Raw genomic sequence first — 24,734 nt, 5'->3', positions numbered from 1 at the left:
ATTACTAAACATGAAATAAAAAAGTAAAAAATAAATAAATCTAAATCTTTTTCAATGGCTATCATCACACATACATCTTTTCTCTCATCGCAGTCTGAAAAATATTCTCAATAAATAAATAGGTAAATAAGTAACTAAATTAAATAAATAAATAAAAACAAGAATAATTCAAAGAATTAACTGATTCAAAAAATAATAAAATATTTTTTTTCATATCAGTACAATCACCTCTAGCTGCTTCCTTGTAGCACTACCAGGAGAATATGTTCCTTAGAAAAATAAAATTACTGTTCCTTGAACTTGTACCTCATTATTACAACCGCAGTAAGTGGAAACATAAGCACTAAGAAGCACCAATTTAAAAAAGGAAAAATAAAAGCTGAGACGAGAAGGCGAAGCAAAACACAAATAAATACAAAGAAGCGGTTATTGCAAAACAGAACAATGTACTGACGAACGGAGATAAACTAACGTCTATAATTCATGTAATTTGAATTGAAAATCCAAAACAAATAGAACAGAATGTTCACTCTTGAAAGAATATATATATATATATATATATATATATATATATATATATATATATATATATTTGTAGGTGTGTATACATTATATATATATATATATATATATATATATATATATATATATATATATATATATATATATATATATATATATATATATATGAGTATATACAGAAACATCTGTATGAGGGAATTCTACTTTTCTATTCTTGATTCACTGCGATTGTACCACTAATCATTTAGTTTTTGAATTACTTCAGGAAGTTATCTTCGAGAGTTACCTATGAAAATTCTCCTTTGCAAAGTATGTCGAGTTTGCGCACTGTAATTTCAGGTAAATTTTGTCCAGTTTCTTCATTCACACGTTTTATGCAAAAGCAAAACACTTTCTACTAATGATATTTTTATCTTCACAAAATGCTACAAATATGATTGTTGCAACAAAGGAGTGACGCATACGTTTAACCAATCAGAGGCTTAAATTGCCAAACGTTTTCGTACGATTTCGCAATGTCTTTAAAGTCGTTATAACTGACAGAAAAACCTAGAGGACTTTCTTCTGGAACATGGAAGGGCAACGTTTCCAGGAACAAGGGGAAATAAGGGGCCCTACAGCTGAAGACTCCGTTGATAAGCTTATCAGTTACCAAGGCAATATATCCCACACTACTCTCCGCTTTTATGTGATATGCAACACCCACTCACCGTTCGCTGTAGATAGGCTATGTAGAGAATAGAACAACTCCTCTTCCAAGTTCCATTACTAGTACAAGGGCAAAACGTTCATTTCAATGCGCACGCATTTCGTTAAGCATTGTCTTTCCAACTTGATCATCATGTCTAAAGACACACACACGCACACACACTGTCTCTCTCTCTCTCTCTCTCTCTCTCTCTCCGCTTATTGGGTAAACTTCTTCACCTATCTACCTATCTATCAGGTGAATCATTTCCAAAACACACGAGTTATCAACGCAACTTCGTGCAAGACAACAAGCATAAAACTTATGGCTTACATCAAGAGCGATAGCAATTATGTACAGAAAACGTCAAGCCTCACTCTTGCTAAAGTGTAACTGATGAACGATAACTACTGAGCACCCTGTATTCAACATGTATAACATGAAATACCACAACGGATGATAAATGAATAATTTTATGAATTACTTTATGGAAACTTGGCTCTTTCCGCTTTCCACAGTTCATCTGTGTGGTAGAGATACCTGTTTAAACAGCCACTAAATACCACAGTGGTTGTTTTATTATTGCCATAACAGTCATTATTGCAGTTGGTTATGTTTACAGAACTAGAGGTGGTATGGGAGTTACTGGAACAGATAGAATTTTTCTTTAACATTTGAAGAGCTGAAATAATTAAGAATCACTAGCGCAAACCCAAGCAGCTACCGGTCTTAATGCAATGCAATGCAATGCCTCTTGCATAAGACCCTTTTTCTTTTACGTGGCAAGTGTACTAATCATACGCATAATCCCACCTTTAGTCGGCCTTCGGACTAAATAAGAGTATAGTATAACAGATTAATACAATTGTGTGAAATAAATCCGAATGATTTATATAGCTAGTAACTATGTGGTATGCAATGCCCCAGTCTCTAGCGAGGTGATAATTTATGATAATCAAGGAAAGCGAAAACAGGGAAAGGATTCCAAAGACTGACAGCCTAAAGGAAACAATGTTACCGAAACGAACACATCTTTATTTCTACAAGACTGATATATGAGACTGCATTAGTTGTGTAGAGGCCTAAAGAGCACTTATACGAGAGAGAGAGAGAGAGAGAGAGAGAGAGAGAGAGAGAGAGAGAGAGAGAGAGAGAGAGAGAGAGAGAGCATACCTTGCAGCATAGATTATCTATAAGTGAAAAAGGACCTCTAATATAGATTGCAAAAAGGAGCGGATAACGCCCGTATAATATCTTATAATATTTTAGCAATACGGACATGAAATGAACTCTGTTACATCGGAACATAATACAGTATTTCACATTTAAGGCCAGGTTCACCACTCAGATTAAGTTATAGCTCCAAGACAAGCTTACAGTCACCATATCACCCGAAAGTTTCATAATAAAGAGAGAGAAATTTTCATTTCACAGAGCAGAACAGAAGAGCTGAAAAAGAGAATAAACTGAAAAATAAGGATAAATTGTCTTTCCAGGAAATGAACTAAATAGCTGAACAGTCATTTCAAACATTTCCTCGTGATGAGTTCATAAAAGAAGAAAGAGAAATACAAAATTAGGTGTGGTTGACAGAGGATGTCGGAGAGTCGAATCCTGTACAGGACAGGCAGAGTGGAGAAGCGCACTAACAAAGAACAGGAAATAATTCAGTCAGAAAACAGAACTCTGGGGAACACTACTGAAAAGGTAAAAGGGATGTAATCATCAATAGCATATAGATAAAGTACTTTAACAAAGGAAACTGGAAAATAATATACAGAAAGGTGTAAAATCATGAGTACGAATTTGCATTAACAAAATCCTCGCGTCTACTGAATGTCAAAGGACGTCAAAGAGGAGGAATATAAATAATTAATAACTGGTCTACAAGTGTAAACTACAACTATTAAATAAAACATGATAAAACCTTAACAAATCAACATGAAATTTTCGATGCATATTTTCAGAGTAAAACCTTCATTGAAGGAGGAGATGAGAGAGAGAGAGAGAGAGAGAGAGAGAGAGAGAGAGAGAGAGAGAGAGAGAGAGAGAGAGAGAGAGAGAGCATACCTTGCAGCATAGATTATCTATAAGTGAAAACGACTTCTAATATAGATTGCAAAGGAGCGGATAACGCCCGTATAATATCTTATAATATTTTAGCAATACGGACATGAAATGAACTCTGTTACATCGGAACATAATACAGTATTTCACATTTAAGGCCAGGTTCACCACTCAGATTAAGTTATAAGCTTACAGTCACCATATCAGAAAGTTTCATAATAAAGAGAGAGAAATTTTCATTTCACAGAGCAGAACAGAAGAGCTGAAAAAGAGAATAAACTGAAAAATAAGGATAAATTGTCTTTCCAGGAAATGAACTAAATAGCTGAACAGTCATTTCAAACATTTCCTCGTGATGAGTTCATAAAGAAGAAAGAGAAATACAAAATTAGGTGTGGTTGACAGAGGATGTCGGAGAGTCGAACTGTACAGGACAGGCAGAGTGGAGAAGCGCACTAACAAAGAACAGGAAATAATTCAGTCAGAAAACAGAACTCTGGGGAACACTACTGAAAAGGTAAAAGGGATGTAATCATCAATAGCATATAGATAAAGTACTTTAACAAAGGAAACTGGAAAATAATATACAGAAAGGTGTAAAATCATGAGTACGAATTTGCATTAACAAAATCCTCGCGTCTACTGAATGTCAAAGGGACGTCAAAGAGGAGGAATATAAATAATTAATAACTGGTCTACAAGTGTAAACTACAACTATTAAATAAAACATGATAAAACCTTAACAAATCAACACTTCGAAATTTTCGATGCATATTTTCAGAGTAAAACCTTCATTGAAGGAGGAGATGAGAGAGAGAGAGAGAGAGAGAGAGAGAGAGAGAGAGAGAGAGAGAGAGGGGGGGGGGTTAAACTGTCACGTTCTCCGAGCTGAGATGCCCAACTGGCAAGAGGAAGGGTAATTAGGCTGCAACGCCATTAAGACCATGGCAACGGACAAAAGTGTAAAACAAATAGTGTTCATTCATTATGTAACACGGAGCTGAGTATTTTAATAACGAATATCTCTTATGCCTCTACATGACAGCCCTGGCGAGAAATAAACAACTGAGTTCATTAGGTAAATGAAAATAAAATGAATAAAATATCCCAAGAGGTATAATTCATTACGAAGAGCGTCTTCTTTTAACGTGCTTTTTTTCCCCCATTTGTATGGGGTAAGCACGATGCCTTCTTTTGAAGGACTTTGATTTGGCTTTGGGGTAGACCGTAGTCTCGAAGAGTGTATTGAAATTAATTAAATCATAGTGATGATTTTTTTTTTTTCTCTAACTGGCAGCGCTTTATATCACCGAAAAAATGTTTCATTCAGAAACTCAAGAGAGGCTGCATTGTAACCTTAAATTGCCATCCCCTCGCCTGAATACAAATTTTGCTCTGTTTATTACATATGAATTAATTAACTATTTTTTCTATCGCTATTCATTTCATATTTTTTTTATTTTCACCTGTATTTTACTATACATCTCATCTCATGGTTTTTCTTTTTCGTTTTAATTCCAAAAGGAGAGCAGTCAAAGCACTTTAGTCTGTGGAAGCTAGTTCAGAAAGACAACGGTCTATAGTGCATGCTCAACACACAGTATTTGCAGGTTTTGAATAATGACAGGAAAAAAACATGAATTCTTACCCGAAACACTGCTTACACAAAAACAAGAGCTCATATATTCACTTCTTATCGTTAGAGAATTATTTACTAAATATACACCAGTAACAAAAGAATATAATTTTCCCACAAAACATTTCTTGCAAGGAAAAAATATTAGAAAAAACAACAACCCACATTTTTGAGAGGTTCAGTATGAAAAGCAAAACATTTCCACTACAATTTATTCGTCAGTAGTGAACAATGAAATGCACATTTTCCTTGAACGATAATTACCCATCATTAACTTAACAAGGAAAATACTACCCTATGCGCATAAACAACAAAAACACCTATTAATAACTGCTGCCATGTCATCCTCCTTGAAAGGTTTCTTTGCAATCTTTTTCATGGACCTGGTAGGTGCGACGGAATTAATAATAGTCTACAATTTTTCATTGCATATCGCCATTTTCTAACGCATTATTTCACTTACTTGAGCATCCTATCTTCTCGTTATCTGCTCGACTTACCAGCAACCTTAAGTCCAAGCTTTATTTCTATTACATCGCAAATAATGCACACGTATTTTGGTTTACAAAATGGATTGCATTGTTCGATTCCCATTGAAATTAAGATATCTAAAAAAAAATGTCTAATTTTAAGCCTAAAAAATTCAAGTTGTTTAAGACAGTCCATATTTCACACTGTATCTCTAACAGAGCACCATAGAGTCTTTTTATGCAAGCATAACAACGCCCGTAACTTTGTGGGTAATGTGCAAAAATCCTTCGAGTAAAATCTATATATACGCTAAGTGTGTATCGGTGTTAAACGCTGTTAGTAAAGCAGACCTGGAAACATGCCTCACGAAAAATAAATTATAACTAACATTACCATCTTATCCGCTTTATTTTCTGACTGAAAACTATAGTTCTAGCAACCCCTTTGGAGTTATGCTTTTCCCAGACAAAAAAAAGGAAACTTGTAACCTCTAGCTACTGAGGCAAGATAAAACCCTAAGCACAGTATGCCATATTTTCAGCAGAGCCTCTTAAACCTAAGCTACACATTAAAAAAAAACTTAGTTACAGGTCATAACACGATCCCTAGGATATTAAAGCTCGGTTTTTCTCACACTTGTATAATTAAACGTTATCAAGCAACTTTTTCTTGTACTTGCCTCTCTTTCGTTTACTGAATATTTGTTGCAAATCAAATTTACAGTTCCACGTTCCTCAATCTTTCTACATGTTTACACTGTCCCTGACCACACTTTGCATCTCATCTATGTATTTATGCTTCATATTATTTCTGTGTGATTTACAAAAACTAAGATGATTTATTTCGGAAATTATCAATCATTTGAGCCTATTCTATTAAGTCATATATGCTAGACAAGCGTCAAACAACGACAACCAAATTTTCACGCAATGGTGAACGATATAATGTCCTTCCGCTAATTAACACCCCGTACAATCGATCTGTGATGTCGCATTCATCCCACAAAAACAAATTATGTTCTTAATGTTGGAGAGATTACTTTAGTATCGACAATGAATATACCGTATGTACAATATATGCACGCTCTTGGGAACTCACGTACACCCCGTACACACACATACACGTACACATACACATATATTATATATATATATATATATATATATATATATATATATATATATATATATATATATATATATATATATATATATATATATATATATATTTATATTATATTATATATATGTGCCTCTTATATACAAAATTAATAGAAACTATGGACCTCACAGCTCCGCCTGTTACATATTTAAGCAAGTACTGGTACATAAAAAAAAAATACATTACATATGCTGGGACACTCCAGCACAGTTGAAAAAATGTTGACAACTGGAGAGAGAATGAGGAACCTTCCCGACAGAGTAAGTGCGCTATTCATAATTCTGGTTTTTGGAGGACACCTGACCTAGATTATTCTTAATGAGAAATAACAGATGTATCGTTCTATTGTCATGGGGACCTGGCAAACTACACTACATAGTATCTTTACATTTTATATATTTCTTTTAAATATACCTAGTTAATTCGTTCCTGGGTTGATGTTCATATTATCAAAACTTTTTTTTACAACCTAGAATTTATCACATTTCTTTCAGCATATTATTAGAACAGACCCATTTCTCCTACCGCCATTAAACTTTTTATTATCTGAACATGAAAAAGAAAATTGCGCTGTGTTCCTGCCCTTGACTTATACATTTTTATGCTGCTTAGTATTTTTTCTAGTTATTTACGAGTATGACCAACATATAATTTGTGACATGAATTACAAATGACTTGATGTACACATCGTTTAATACTATTCTAATAAATCAGCAATATTAACACTAAACTTTTAAGAAGATAGGGAACATCTTCAAAGTTATTACTATATGGCGGTACAAGTAAATTTTTCTATCGTTTTCTCAACAGTTATCTACATAAAAAGTCTAAATGTACAACTATGCAATGGGTAACGGTGCGATTTTTTTCATATTAGCCATATAATCATTCTATTTATCGGACAAGTTCTAAAAAAACTGGTAGAGGATATGTTGATAATCTAATATAAACTATTTTTTACTAAAGCAAATTTTAATACGAATATGAATATCAGGCTGGTATATAAACTCCATCCATTAAATTGAAAAGAAATAAAATTCACAGATTTTAAGGAATGTAACTATTCTGCTACCAGTGCTAACAAAACGATTCACTTGGCAATTTCCATTATGAATAATCCAGGTCTTGCGCCCTCCACAGGCAAGAATTATGAATAACGCTCTAACTAACCTTTCTAGTTGTTAAAAAAAAAAAATTTAACTACCTGTATGTTTGGTTGTACTGTGGCGTCATCCTAGCATATATAATGCAAATTTCTTCTACTATGTTGCAGACTCTTTGAAAATGTCTAGACAGAAGAAATTTGTCAGGACTATACACTCTGTTTTATTTTGCCTTGTGATATACATACATTCCTATATATGTGTGTGTGTGTGTATGTGTGTATATATATATATATATATTGTGTTTGTATGTGTGTGTGTGTGTGAACATTAAGCTTTTTTCATAACAGTGTGTGCCTCTACAGAAAATACAACACAACTATCACTGAAACATTCATACCTTTAACTACTGAATCGCTGCCATAACATTAACCGCTTCATACACCTACACAGAAGGCTCATCGGAGGTGCATAAAACCCCTTACATTCACTGAACCATTCATTCCAATCGTGTATGCTTTCTTACGCTTCCTGGTTATCAAGCTCCCCTCCTTTCCAATAGCTCCTTCGCCCCCATCTATTCAACGCCTTCTGGGTCTTCCTATCCTACTACCCTAAATACTTCCAAACTATCACTAACCTATCATCATTAATTCTTTCCACGTGACAGAACCATCTCCAAATACTCTGCTCCAGCCCTTAACCTACGCTAACCTTTTTACCAGTACTTCTGCATATCTCCACATTTCTCACCATATCACTTCGTCTCTCTAGACCTTACACTAAACCTTTGTACTCTTGCATTATTCAGCTCTGACTTTCTTTAGGTCATCCATCTTTACAAAGTCTTCAAAACGTTCATTCTATTGACCCAGGACTCCATTCACCTCAACAACTTCTCTATATTTTCATCTTTCATTCCTGAGATCCATTTGCCTACACACACACATACATTACATATATATATATATATATATATATATATATATATATATATATATATATATATATATATATATATATATATATATATATATTATATAATCTATCCGATCAGGAACTACGAAATAAATTACTGGTAGGGTAAAAGACAAAGAGGTAGAAACAACCAAACATACAAACAGCCCAAGTCGCCAAAAATACTTAAGCTTACGGATGAAGGGAGACTTGAAAAGGATGAGAATTAAGCTGTAATAATCATAATAAATCCTATAATCCAGATGTTAGAGATCACTTTGGATTAACAAGAGGACGTCGACATATTTCGAAGTCATTTGAGGTTTTTGGAACCTTGTGGGTGTTCGGTAGCGTTGTACATTTTATTTTTTCTTTTTTAAATCCGTGCTGGCATAAGGCAGGCCAAATCTAAAAACAACAGTCATAAAACCAATAACTTGCCACTGTATTAGCTCAGATTTATCCAGCAATGGTAGTCTGAAAACCACTTGTCTGAAAGGCGGACTACCAACTATAGCTGTTTCAGGAAAAAGTTTTATATTCTTCTCTGTTCGAAACTTTTTTTCCTAAACAAAAGAGCTTAAAAATGAAAGTATGAAATGAATACGTAAATTTTGTCGACTGTTCTCGCATCGACAGATGAGAAAGATAACAAAAATGAAAAAGAATGTTAGAATGAAGGAAAATTGTGCCGTCAGAAAAATTCAGATGAAAATGCAGAAAATCTGAGTTTTATATAAATAAAAATAAATTTGCAGAAAGTAACAGGGAATAAATATTTATCATTACTCTATGAATAGAAAGTCAAGAACTATGTCTTTTACAAAAAATAATATAACAACAGTAGTAGCTGAAAGTAACAAAAACAGCAACCTGATAAAGAGAAAAAGAATTAAGGGTGATTAAGCAAAAGGAAAAAAAAGTATAGATGGGAAGCAGTACAATAAAAAATAAACACAAAATTACAGAATGGGGCGAAATTTTTGCTCCCGTGATGAAAATAGAAGAAAAATACTGAAAATTTTGAATAATGAGAAGACTGAGAATGGGTGAAGTCCAGGTATTATATCTTTTTGTTCAGGAAACTGGGAAAGGTAATGAACTGGGAAAATAAACTGCAAAAGCTAAGAAGGACCCTTCAAATAAAGCATGAAAATTCTAAGAGAGGAAACAGAAATAACATTCTTCAACTAAACATGATAAATCTTGGCATATGAGAAATAAGCAGGCTAACATCAAGATTAAAGCGAGAAAGCTAAAGGCTAAAAAAATAATACAATTAAGACACCAAAGGTACGAAATTTTCCCTTATGTAAAATGTCAACAAAATTAATGTATACATGCCCATACACACACATACACACATATATATATACGTATATATATATACACACACATGATGCACACACACACATATATACATATACATATATATATATATATATATATATATATATATATATATATATATATATATATATATATATATATTATATATAATATCAAATACTGTTCAATATCGAATTTACTATATAATGGGAAAATTTACAGCCAAGGGAATTACAATATATTATATATATATATATATATATATATATATATATATATATATATATATATATATATATATATATATATACTGTCTATATGTGTATGTGTGTGTGCGTATGTGTGAAAATACAAAAGAAAGATGAAGCTACTGAAAAGGAAGGAATATTGGGAGCATTACTACGGCATTAAATCACCAGCTCCAAGTGTACGGTTCTTTAACCTGACAATACCCTATCACGAATAAATAAGCTTCATATACAAAACAGCCAATCTATTATAATGAAAAATATTTCATCTGTTAAATAATTTCACGTAAAACAAACCTTGTTACAGAAGATAATTTGATACTCCATAGAGAAGAAAACTTACAGCGGGGATTTTTCATAAGTGAAAAGCGGCCCCCCCCCCAAAAAAAAAAGAAACAATAAAGGAAAGAACAATATAATTTACACATTCGTTGCATTTAATTTCTCTTGTTTTTTAACCACTGTTTGTAAGGAGCTACTTTGCAAGTCACTTGACACCGAAGCGGCTTACTACAAGACTCGGCTTCAGAGAGAAATTTTTCAAAATGTGTTTGCCTTTACTCATTTCTACTGGCGTTAAAACCACAATTAATGCAACGAGCAAATTCGAATCTCCTGAGCATCTTTTACGGTAAAACAATAAACCATATACTTTACTTGGCGTAATTTCAAGTTACCGACTCGCATTATCTAGCAATTTCTCAACAAGTACATGATTTCGTACTGTGTATAACCGTCGTTCATGTCCATTGACACCCAAATCGTTCACTCGATAATTCACCGTTCAGGCAAAGCCCTAAAAGATAAAGAGGATTTGTTTCACATACCTCATCATACCGTTTCTTTTCTTATCCAGACTAAGAGATAGGTAGTTCATATCTTAAGTACAACGATTACCAATTACTTGCAACTAATAAATAACTGCAATGTTTGTTTGCTGATTTCAACGACTGCTATTTAATTGCAAATATACTCATTAATCATAACGATTGCTATGTAAAAGTACAGATTACCAATTAGACAAGCCAACCACAAGTTTACTGAAATGGCTGCCATATAATTAAGATAACTGCTAATTAACTGCACCTAATACAAGTAAATTGAAGCTTCTTGTGCACTTGGCTTGGAAATTCGAAGAGGAACCAAACAATGTACTCCCCTATTGCCTTTTGCAGTTAAAGTGTTTTATGACTCTCATACAACCACAAAATGGCTCGGTTAAGAAGGAACGCTTTACACATTTTTTTTCACCAAAATGCTGATGAAACGAGGTGCCTATTATTCTTATCTAGCCATAGCCCGGGGAAAAAAGTTGGATTAAATGCCAAAATGCCATGCAATGAGTGACTTATTTAGCTAGAAATGAAACAGCAAAGCAACAAAATATAGTGTGCAAAGCACGATGAAGAAATAGCAACATCAAAAATATCGCGCGCAAAAACTAAACACATAAAAACAACAGCAAATTTGCATATTTTGTACATATTACACAGATCAAACGACCAATACAACAGCATTGCAGACATATGGCTACAGGCTAGAGATAGCCTCATTTTACTGCACATACAATCCTATATGCATAAACTAATTCAAACTTTGGTTTAACAATTCCTCGAAATATTGCTGTTTTCAATTTGCTTTTCGTCTCACTACGTGTTAATTTCCACATATATTTCTTCTTAGCTTTTCTTCAGGAAACATTCCCCAAGTTGTAATGTAACAACACTCCTCAAGTTGTGCTGTAATCCTTTTCTTTTTCTCGTTTTACTTTATTTTCATAGACGGTCGTTTACATTTGTGGAAACTTCCTTAGCATTTTTGTTTGTTCCATATGGACTTGTGAATAATCACTTGCTTATATTTAGTTTCTGACTTCTTGTGAAACGTGGACAATGATTCACACTTGGAATGGTGTAAGGTTTCTATTTGCTGCCTCAGGTAAAGATGACTAATTCCTTTTCGTTTACGATACACCATTTCTCAGTGGATAGAAAGAACTGCATCACAGCTAATCACATTCTTCAAGATGCCATTTAATCAAAACTGATACATCACCTTTTCTCGAAACTCGATTTGGCCATAAACACCAACATAACGACCCAGAACACTTTGGAAAAAAAAATATTAGAAAATGATAGATTCCTTCAACAGATAAAGTGAAGTTCGTCTGTGACACAACAGACTAGTCGCTTAATTTTCACACCTGTCGAGACTCAGTGATGTCCTGTTTACATCAAACAAAACATGGGAGCGTGAATACGTGGCAGACACAAAATGACAGGTAATGAGCTCTTCATTATCGTCTCCTGACGGGCCTCTGATGACACAAAACGACTGCGCACTTCAGAAAAAGACAAGACCTATTCCATAAACAGCTGAATTGCTCGGGGGTTCCTGCGCCTTCCTATCTACCAGGAAAGGGTGCCATCGAGCGCCTGTGGCACCGTCGGTCACTCCCCCAAAAAGCTTTCCACTCAACACCTAAACCTAGAAGAGGAGGAGAGGGGGGGGAAGATAAAGAGTAGGAGGAGGGGGACAGGAAGGAAAAGGAGTTTAGGGAGGGGGAGGAGAGAAATAGTCAAAGGAGGAGCTGAAAGGGAAGAGGAAAAGGGGGTTTGACTGGTTGACGAGAGGGGGGAGGGGCGAATGGGGGCTGCATGAAATGACCCCAAAAAGGAAGGGGGAGGAGAAGGAAAGTGGTTTGGGAAGGTAAAGAGGTGGTTAGGGTAAGAGGTGTTGGGAAAGGCAGGGGACAGGAAGGCAGGGAGGGATATGACCCGTCCCTCCCAGACACCTAAACTGATAGGGAGGACATGGAGTAGGAGAGAGAGAGAGAGAGAGAGAGAGAGAGAGAGAGAGAGAGAGAGAGAGAGAGAGAGGGGATGGAAGACACTTAGTGATAGTTGAGGGGTTTCACCTGACATCGCCCTCCATTATTTTGGTCCGGGATTTTCTCCATTTCAATGGGAAGAAGAACGAAAAAATACATTTCAGTTAAAGTAGGTTCTTCTTGCTAACCAACCTCTATGGTGTCCAAGTGGCGTAATAAGAAAAAGGGCTTCTCTAATAACGAGGGGAAATATACGGTCACCATAAAAAGGAACTAATATGGGTCCCCTTGGCCGGTGTTTGGGAAGGGGGCGTGTCCAGAAAGCCAAAGGTATAAGGTGTCACGTGGTTGATTACTCTAATAAGATCGACTTTTCTTTTCATATCGACTCTCTCTCTCTCTCTCTCTCTCTCTCTCTATATATATATATATATATATATATATATATATATATATATATATATATATATATATATATATATATATATATATATATGTATGTGTGTTTGTGTATAGGTATACATACATATACATACACACGCACATATACATATACAGTTATAAAATCTAATCAATGAAAAAATTTTAAATAACTCCTACCACTTTCAGCTACCAACTGTAGTATTAAAATATCATTAAAGAAATCGAAAAGGGAATATAATCATTAATACACGCAAATACTGACAAAACTAAAGAACTGAAGAATTCAAATAGAAATTTGGGTTCTCTGCTATTCCTAGACATGACTCAGCCACGGGGGGAATCGGAAAACCGGAAAAGCGACGCAAGTTTTTCAAATCAAAACAGTCAATCAAACCGGAATTTTGAGGTCCGTCTCTGCAGAGTAAACTTGATATCCATTTTTCTTTACGTGTTTTCTTTTCTTTAATTACCAATGCCAGCATTCACACCCTCCCTTCTCCATGCTTGCAATATGCGGTCATACACGAAAGCAGTTCTTGTTTCTCATCTTTACTTTCAGCTCTTCTCGTTGTTTCTTGTCTGCCTTCTTTTTTTCTGTCACACATGGGCACTCGATGGTAACTCAACTTCCAGCAAAAGTTTCCTGGCTTTTCTGCATGGCATGAATAACAATAATAATAATGCTTTATAAGAACGCATTCTCATGTGGAAACAGATGATGATGACGAACCACCTCTCTGGGAACCAGTTAGCCCTTCATCAATAATGAAAATAATAATGGTGGAGAAAATTCACACTGGTTTTTATGCTAAAAAGACATCTATAGGTTGCACATAAGTTTCCGTGATCTTGTCCCGCTTACAGTATCAATCTGAAAATTCTGGAGGCAGATCTTTCAAAAGTAAACTAGAAAATTAAAGTTACTTGAATTCTTAACCTAGTAACAATAATAACAGGCATATCAGAAGTAGGCTCAAAAGAAAGCATGCATTTTTGCAGTTCAAGGCTTCATTTCCTTACCTTATCCACATAACTAACAACGCGTTTAGGACCCGAGAAGAATCCTTTTTATTTACCGACTTCTACCTTTAGGCGTCACTCTCCGCTTTAGCTTGTAACAAGACAATTTCGTCCCTTCCCTAAGCGCAACGCCAACCAACCTCACCCCCACAATGTACAAGTTGGCATCGTTAAGGGAGTCTCGCTACCTTACAATTGCGTCAGTAATTGGCAAGACATTTGCCCAAGAAACCGAAATGCATTTCTTCTACACACGGGATTCTATAATTATGGTTGTGTTTACGAGAGAGAGAGAGAGAGAGAGAGAGAGAGAGAGAGAGAGAGAGAGAGAGAGAGAGAGAGAGAGAGAGTCTTAATAATGTATTAAGAACTTTTAAAAGAAGCAATACAACAACCTTTAATCGTTTGGTTTAAAAATAGAAACAATACTTAATTCCCCATTCACATGAGCTGCAACCCGTTTCCTATTCAGCACCGTCGCAAAGTCGGACCGTTTAATGCTCCTGCCCTACTGCTATATGAACGGCAGGCGAAGCAATCGGCTAGTAACGATGAGGTCAAAGATAATGACAATAATAACGAAGGAGGCGCCGAAGATTCCCATGAACTGGGCTCCGAAGTGGCTGCTTCTGCTGCTATTACCACCCCTACCGGTGTGGTGGGTTGCATGAGCCTCCTCCTCTTGCTGGGTGGATTTCTATACACCACAAGACTCAACGACTTTTTTTTTTTAAATGGCTGCAAGTCTAGACAGTATTTACCAGCGAGAGAGAGAGAGAGAGAGAGGGAGAGACAGCGGACTTTACTGGTTTAATATGATCAGAGGGTTATTTCCGAGTCAAGCTATTTATAGTTCTCAAGCTGGTTGATATTTGAATCTGATGGAAGGACATTTTCCCATTGAATTACAATTAGAATACGACTAAAACCACTGACTGCTGAGACACACACACACACACACACACACATATATATATATATATATATATGTGTGTGTGTGTGTATGTACACACGCACACACATATATATGCGCGTGCGCGCGCGCATGAAATGAAAAATAAAAACTTAATAATACCGTACCAGAGTACCAATAGCAAAATAAATGTTTTTTTTTTTTCTAGGAATGGCGTCGTCTCTCGGCGATTCAGAAATAACAATACTTGAAAAACTCAACATTTCACAGACTCATCTTTACAGACAAATGACTTGGCATTAATCTGACCCAGCAGTGCCGACAAGGTTATCCGTCAACTTGACTATGATGTCTTAACGCCATATATCAGAATCATGCAGATACCTTATAAGTTTCCAGTTGTTGAATCGTATCAAATAAATAAAAGATATCTATTTGGATTTCTCTTATACCCAAAGGAATTCACTAACACCGATGCCCTGATGTCATAAATTAAAATTTACCTTTAATGAACTTGGGAAATAATATATTGGAATACAAAAATAGATTGTTTTCTATTCTCGTCCTAATTCACCCCTTTGCTGCGGCTATGAGTATTCGTAGGTATGTATGAAGCTACACAGGTACGTACGTATATGTATGAAATATCATGGTTTTGTATGAGTTATTAGAGGTATGCAAGAAAGTCTTTTGGTTGTGCGTGAATACGAAATCTTAAGAGGTGAGAAACTCGTTAATATTTCTGGCACAAATCAAACCTTTGGCAACTACTCTATTTTCTAATTTGCTTGCTGCGAGTGGAAGTTACAGAAATATGCAATTATTCTGCATTAATTAGGGCGTGTAATTAACAGTCATTAAATGATAGGTGAAGCTTTAGGGGAGAGAGAAGATGACCAACGCTAATGGGCCAACTGGTAATATACGAAAATAGCACAAACATAAAAAGGAAAGAAATGATGTAATTGTAGCTATGAAATACAGTGTTCATTACGGAGGTGGCAAGATTAATAATAATATTCATATGGGAAAAGTGAGAATAATAATAATAATAATAATAATAATAATAATAATAATAATAATAATAATAATAATAATAATAATAAAGGAAGAATACAAGACGAAGTACTTGTTATTAAAACGGCGTTGTAAAACATACTCTACGGATTTACACAACCATTTTTCAAATTACCTTAACAAGTAAATCTTAAATTCTGCCATTTATCTTCATAAAGTAAAATTTTGGAGTTTTGAGTGATTTTACATGAGTCATCTTATCAAAAAGTACCACTAGAGCATACTAAGCATCAGAATTTAAAAATCTGGAATTGAAATTTTTTTCACTTTATCTTAATAACAGTATTAATATAATTCAATAAAAATTATACCACTGTTGGAAAATTTATACAGAATAGGTACTTTAATTCATCTTTATATGATAAAGAAATAAACACAGTCTACAGTGCATAAAACGAAAGTTGAACAGCGCTTCAAAAAATCTCATAAATTATTATTATTATTATTACTCTGAAGCATCTCGTGATTCACTATTATTATTATTATTTTTATTATTATTATTGGTGGTGGTGGTGCATGTGATGGAAAATCCACGTTTATTACCGACCTGCATGCAAATCGTTCACGGTTTATCGTTCAAGCTTATTATATCAAAATGACATTGTCCTATAAAAGAAGGTAGCACTAGAAACGATACCTAAAAAGCCCTGAGGTCTACGAATGTCTTATTTAAAAACAGTTTTTTCCCACGAAAGCATGAGTCTGGGCTACCAGAACCAGTAATTTAGCGCTTGCTAATTTGGGTCATGAGACTTTGATATCAAACATTCACCTTTAAAGCAGTTTTTTAAATTTCATTCCCATCAAAAAATTTATTACTGATTTGCTGTCCTTTGTTCATTTATTTATCAAAACCCTGGACTCGAGGAGTTCATAAAATTCAGTGACTATTTTTAATACCTTTTCCCGACTAAAGATGTGTACAAAAACTCTACGCGAACTTTGCTTCTAATTTGCAAACAGTGATGGAACTCCTGAAGCTTTATCAAGCGTCTAAGCTCATGCTCTCTTCAAAACTATAACTATTTCATGCACTATAAACTACTGCCGCTACTATTACTGATATATAACATACATACGATAATAATTAAAACAATATTTTATTATTACTATTATTGTACATCTTCCTCATACAACACTCATGCAGTATGATAAGTTCAGCACCCGTTTACCTGCGCTATTCATTAGCCTTATCTATACGTTGATGACCCGCTGAATGCTTTGATCTAAAACAAGAGAGATTACTTATCTTTTGCTTAAATACTTGATAACAGGTCCTTACTTCAAAACTTATCTTTTTTCTACTCTGGTTGGGAAACCTGAAGTCAGTGATTACAGTAGCTGATTGTTGGCTTTTTTCGCTGACATTCTTTTTCCTGTCTATTGGTAGTCTTATTATATTTCTATCATTAGAAGTAATAGTATTACAGTAGTAATAGTAATCTGGACAGAATCTAAGGCAAAGCCTCCTTTCTAAATAATCTGGTTTTTGTTAAATGAGGTTTTCACGCTACGATTCACTCATTCGGGGAAACAAAATCCAACTACATTCTCCCTTAACTGCCATAATTTTTAGTTTACAACTGCTTCTACCCTAGCCCTAGCCACTGGTTTAATTATATCCTATCCCGAAAAATGGGAATCTTTGTTCATAATTTCAGTGTTGGCGATTCCTTTTCAGCATGTGTAAATATATAACTTTTTACTACGTAAATGCAATAGGACGGGCATTCCGAGGACACGTGTTTTTGAGTTTCTAAAACTGAGTTCTAAAATTTTTCATGTAAATCATAATTCATTACAATGGTTAAGTATTTTAAAAAATGCGATGAAATAATCGTGTTGTCACACAGTAGGAAATTGTTTTCATCGAGTGAGGCTACAATAAGCCCAACACGAAAAGAAAACAAAAATGAAAGATGAACTGACATTTGTCAATAGTTTCCCTAAATTGAGAGTTTCTCCAAAATCCTCTCATTACTTTGTAGATTTCATTCTTAGAAATGTTCCCCTTTTCGAGAAGCAGCTGGACGGCTTCCACTGACCTTCACTTCTTAAGGCTTTCATCCCCTATTAATGCTGCTATTCCGGGTGAGAAATCCGTTGAATCTCGAAATATGCAAACAAATATTAAGCCATCCTCACCATCTTTCACGATCAGGACGATAAACCTACCGTATTGATATCTTCATCTTTACTACTACATATATATCACTGAAAGAACAGATAAATTAAATATAATGAATCAGTAAATATATATAGTATATTTGTGAGTTCACTTAAGGAAATGATTTTCTGAAATAAAAAACTGTCGTTTGTAAGAATATTAAGAATACTTTTCTTCTCTAATAATAATAATAATAATAATAATAATAATAATAATAATAATAATGAAAGATGAGAAACTCATTGTAAAAATGATGAAATTGCTGTTATAGAAATAGTAATATCGCTGGGGAGTGAGGAGACTTGGTTCTTTATGGATTAATAAGTTTATACTCTCCGACGTTCATATATAAGAGTATGATTATTTCAGCATAACAGAACCATTCAATCATAAAAATTATCAATATCAATAATATGAAAAGTAATACAGTGTTGCAGAAAGCATAGCTGCAGTTGTTAAACAAGCATGGCCTCAAAGTTCTGGTTTCTATGGTGAATAACTTTAAAAATGGATTGGAGCAACAAATTATTTATGTAAGTGTTGCTTTCAACTTTCATTAATTATGATAATACTCATTTATACTCTTTGAAAGTAGTGTCTATAATAATCTACACACACACACACACACACACACACACACACACACACACACACACACACACACACATATATATATATATATATATATATATATATATATATATATATATATATATATATATATATATATATATATATTAGATAATAATAAAGAAAGACAGAAAGAGGTGATAAGTCTATAGTACCCTGTGCATTATATGCAAACATATGCAAACTTATTATGAGAGCGGGAGAAGATTAGAGCAGAGCGGCACACACATATATATATATATATATATATATATATATATATATATATATATATATATATGTGTGTGTGTGTGTGTGTGTGTATATATATATATATATATATATATATATATATATATATATATATATATATATATATATATATATATATATATATATGTCTTCTAATTCACACGTAACTTTTTATATTCTCAAACAAGTCATACCTATCCAAAAAATATCGAATTAATTCTACCTTAGGGATAACTTGCAAGCAAAGGACATTATATATGTATATTTACCAGAGTAAATCGATAATTTAAAATGACATACGTTTGAAACCTGGCTAGTGCAGATGCTCTTGTCAAATATACCTCCTTGGGATGCAAGTTATTATATAGAGATATATATATATATATATATATATATATATATATATATATATATATATATATATATATACTGTATATATATGTGTATATATATATATGTGTGTGTGTTTTTTGCACATCCGTAGATTTTCAGTTTTTCAGGCAAACATTATTTCTAGTTTTGGCTGTCTCTGCAGAAATCTTATAATTATATACACTTATGAATAAAGAAACTGACAGCGACTACGCATTTAAATGTATATGAATATCAGAGTGAATGCACAAGCATGGTCCCTAAGAGCTCTTTCTTCTTACGCGTCAACGCTGACAACTGAATGAGATCCAATAGTTGCAAATTTCTAATTTGGCTGCAAGATGTGAATGTCAGCAACTCACTTTCAAGTCTTGATATGAAATTACACCTACTTCAAAAGATGTCACATAACTAACATAACTAAATTTTTGACACTCTTGATAATTAGCTGACTTGAAACGCTTGATTACGTACACCTTAATCGACATATTTCTAATTGTTTTAGTGTCGACAAAATTAACATTATGCTAAGACGACCAATGAGAAAACGTTGCTGAGTACAAGCTTTAGTTGGTCTTAGTTCCTTCAATACAGTCTTTCTTTTAACACAACTCTTACGACAAAAAAAATCGTAGAGTAAAATGGCAGTATGCAACATGATTGATGTTTAAAATGTAAGAACCAACGAGACCCCCGTATGAAAGATTCATATTCAGCTGTCAGTAAATCAGTTTCCTTAATTCTGCAAAGCAAAGATGCCCCAGCATTTGAAGAGTGTTCTCAGAATACTTACAGATTTTAAAAATACTCAACATTCTGTTAATAAGTCAAAACAAATACATAATGAAATGCTACAGAAAGTTTGTAGAAAATGTCAAGTAAATCCCATATCTGCAATACTAAGTTTATACAAACTCATCGTGCATGCATTTGAGCAAATATCAATGCGTTTGTATAACACTAGCAAACCGGTCAAATTCACACAAGTATAGAAAGGATGCAAATCACATGAGCATCCCGGCAAATGAATATCAATCAGAAAATGCTGAACGAAGCCCAACAAAATAATTCAGAACATTTGAAAAAATAAAGAATAAAAGAAATCTCCTCAAAAACAAATGTCTCAGCAGATGGCTGAACTTGAAGTTCAAGTTACCAATTCGTTACTCATACACTGGGACGTCGTCTGCAAGAACAGGTATAGTAAGTGTAAAAGGAAACCGGGACAGTACAAGTATTGGCTGGCAGGAATGTAAACCTCCTCGTCCGAATGCCTGGTCACAAGCACAAGAAAGAAAAAAGCACAATAATGCGAGGGGTCGTCTGATTAGACAACTGCAAGGAATGCAACACCAAGCAATAAGTTCGATGAAAAACTAAATTATTTGTATCAGATGTCTTCAGTTTTCAAAACACGGGGGAAGCAATACTACCAAGAATGCTCCCGATTCTTGGGTACAAAATTCTGACGAGACTGGGTCCCAAAGTGTTACATAATACATAATTATATTTCAGGACTTGTTTTCATGGTACAGTCTCATGAGAAAAGCCAGTCTGGAAATGTTAGGAGTTCATTAGCCTGTCCTGTACCTGGGAAAAGTACATTTTTTTCGACACCTCTTTGCTAGTTATCATATTCACCCTTTTTTCTTCTTCTTCTTTCCCATGAAGTTTCTTTTCGACTGCTATTTTTCTGTCTGGTGTCTTTCTGCCACAGATTTTTGGGACACTTCACCGCCGGCCGTCAATATTTTTTCATGGTTCGAGTACCTGATTTTACTACTGGCAAAGGCAAAATAAAAATAGTCAGAGATTCACTCACTGATTTTAATATTTGTTGGCGCCAAGAGGATAGAATATCAGAAGACTGGACACAGACATATTCCAAATCCTAGGCACCCAGAAAAGACCAAGTAACGACAATAAAAGTCCTCTGTACCAAGCTGCAATCAAACAAGAGAAATGATCATACCCGCTTCCCCATCACCCACATACAAAAACAGTAAAATCAATAAAATAACTGACCCCGATTTCACATTCACCGCTAGGTTCCCATATTTCTGTGCACATTAATACTGTTAAAGCACAAATTGGCAACAATTTCGTACTCCATACGGCGGGGCGTGGTTAGGACCAAACTGGTCACGATGATACGGGACGATTTATCCATAACAGAAGCCTTCATTCCATTCACTCTATAACAGTGAAATTGTCTTCTTGGCAACATCACTGATACCGATCCTCATAGGTTTATAAGAGTCTGTAATACTGTGCACTGTTTCAAAGCACCAGAGCCTTGATTTTCGGACTTGCATTCCTTTTTATGTGAATATTTATAAGTTTGTTACCGTGTCATTTACTTATTTTCTTTTGTCCCCTCTTTTTTCCCCACACAGGTGGTCTGTTCTGCAAAAGCTTGCTCTGAATGTTGCCGACCGTTTAGACTCCTTTCATTGTTAATAAAAAGGTATGTCAGGAAGGGGCAAATATGGTCATAGAGGACTATCTTTTGCTACCAGAATGGTCTACAGTTTCTAAATGTAACTGCTACTAGTCGGCACAGGGAAAACCGAGTTCCGTACCTAGAGAACGTTCTGGCCTGTATTTACAGTTATGGATGCATAGCGACGATGTTTTACATTATACGAAGAGGGTAGGTCAGCGACAGACGAACGCAGGACATCTGTACAGTCCATAAGCGACAAAAGTGTTGAAGAATGAATACAGGAATAAGAGAAAGTCCTTTATAAATCACAGACGCTCCTTCCTCCCACGCATGAAAATTAATGCGTGGAATTCGAGAGAACAATGGAGCTACTGGAGGCATACGGAGCTGAGCACACTGGCTAGCTAAAATAAAAAAATTAATTTTCCTCTATCCTCGCTTTCCCTAAACATTCCTAAACTTCCCTTTGCGCCGAACATATTATGCCCTAAACAATCTGTCCAACGAGAGAACCTAAGATATTTTAGATAACATAATTTTTGAGAGAAGAAGCGTTTAGTGATATAGGTCCACTTTTGTTAGGGGAAAAGAGTTTCTAAAGAGTAATTTTATGGTTGAAATACTTATTGTAATCTCATAAGTAAATAATATTTTTAATCAACTGTCAGACGTATTGCGAAGTACCTTCAAAATAGATTGAAATAAACACCTCAGGCCTTTTAAATATCTAATATGACTAATTTCGCATAAATATGAAAAGCAAATTAATAATTAAATTACAATAATTCATCAAGAAGAGAATTACTCTAATAATATTCAAATAATCTATATAAAAGCGAGCGCATTTTGGCCCAACATAAAACGCGAGATGCCTACCATAGAAATAAAATTTCCTTCTTCGAGTAATCAGTGTCAAAACTTTCGGTTTTAATTTCATAGCCTTTGAATTTATTTTTGTTTCTTTCTGGCTGGGGCGTGTGCCTATAAAAAATAAAGTTCTTTACTTCTTATAGGCACGCTTCCCACCCTGATACAAAAATAAATTTAAAGGCTATGAAATTAAAACCTCTGAAAGAGAGAATCCAACGATAAACTAAAGTAAAAATTGGATAGTTGAAAGAAAGACATTCGGACGACAAAATAGTAGAAAATATAAATCAATTCAGGAATGACAGATAGATAGGTAATCATTATATAAAATGGCTAAGTCTGTCACTCTCCCAGAGTGTCCCATAAAAATAGCTTGCAATGCCACATAATTCTAGACCTCTTATTCATACACCTTGAAGGCACTCTACTTCTGTCATATGATTTCATCGCCAGATTTACTTCTCTCTCTCTCTCTCTCTCTCTCTCTCTCTCTCTCTCTCTCTCTCTCTCTCTCTCTCTCTCTCTTGGTGGAAAGTATGCATAAGCCGATAAGTAAGGAAAGGATTCAAAAATTAACGAAAAATATACTAGTTGGAGGCAATGATAGTAAAAAATTTATATTACTCTTAAACTATGAAAATACGATACCTATCATCATTATCATCATCATTACCATCACTTCCCACCCCGTTCAACGCAAATGAACTCTGTAAAGTTCTGCTACTCGTGTCCTTCCTGTGTTTTTCACTGATACAAATCTTCACTTATCTCCAGCCTCCGGTCTCATAGTCCTCATTCAAGAGGGTTGGGTCTTCCAACAATTCTGTTGCTCACAGGAGTCCAGCTGTCAGTGTCATGTGCTATTCTCCCCCGTGGTAGTGCATATTCTATATCTGTCAACTTTCAACCGTTACTCCAATCTACATCTTTTCTTCCATCTCCGACCATTTTTTTTATTATGAAATTTATCGCAAGGGCAAACAGCAAGGATATCATAACATCCCCCTATAGCATCTTATAATTCCCTGCAAATTCACGTGACAAGACTTCATCAAAATTAGCTTTCCATCTACTTCGTTCACGGGTATTTTCGATTAGTTTTACATATTGAAAAGGAATAACACAGTGACTGGGGACCTGCCATAATATTAATCTGTGGAGGCTGTCAAATACCTTTCGTAAGCAACAGAAACCATTAGAGTGGGATTTTTAAACTCAATACAATGTCACACAATATATCTTAACACAAATATTTGATACTTGCAGCTCCAGCCTTTTCTTCGGATTTTACTGATAAGCATACGAGATATTTCTAACACCACCGATGTGAGTGTAATGCTCTACACTTGCTACAACCAGTCAGATCTCCTTTCTTTGGTATTTTTGCTAAGACTTCCAATTCCCATAAATAATAATAATAATAATAATAATAATAATAATAATAATAATAATAATAATAATAATAATAATAATAATAATAATAATAACAACACTTTCAGAGTACGTTCCCGCAAATTACAGCAACCGCGTATCCTTGTCGAATAATACGTTAATTTTGCAATTGTTACCGACC

The 24,734-nt window shown here is 34.5% G+C and overlaps 1 protein-coding gene across 1 annotated transcript in view; it reads right to left on the bottom strand.

Moving 5' to 3' along the window:
* Positions 1-24,734, bottom strand: part of Lmpt (Limpet) — a 586,877-nt gene that overhangs the window by 532,937 nt on the left and 29,206 nt on the right. The window lies entirely within an intron of this gene.

The sequence above is a fragment of the Macrobrachium rosenbergii genome, chromosome 20 (genome assembly GCF_040412425.1).
Source record: "Macrobrachium rosenbergii isolate ZJJX-2024 chromosome 20, ASM4041242v1, whole genome shotgun sequence".
Taxonomy (NCBI): domain Eukaryota; kingdom Metazoa; phylum Arthropoda; class Malacostraca; order Decapoda; family Palaemonidae; genus Macrobrachium; species Macrobrachium rosenbergii.
The sequence above is the reverse complement of the archived record's forward strand: the minus strand, read 5'-3'. Positions and strand labels throughout refer to the sequence as shown.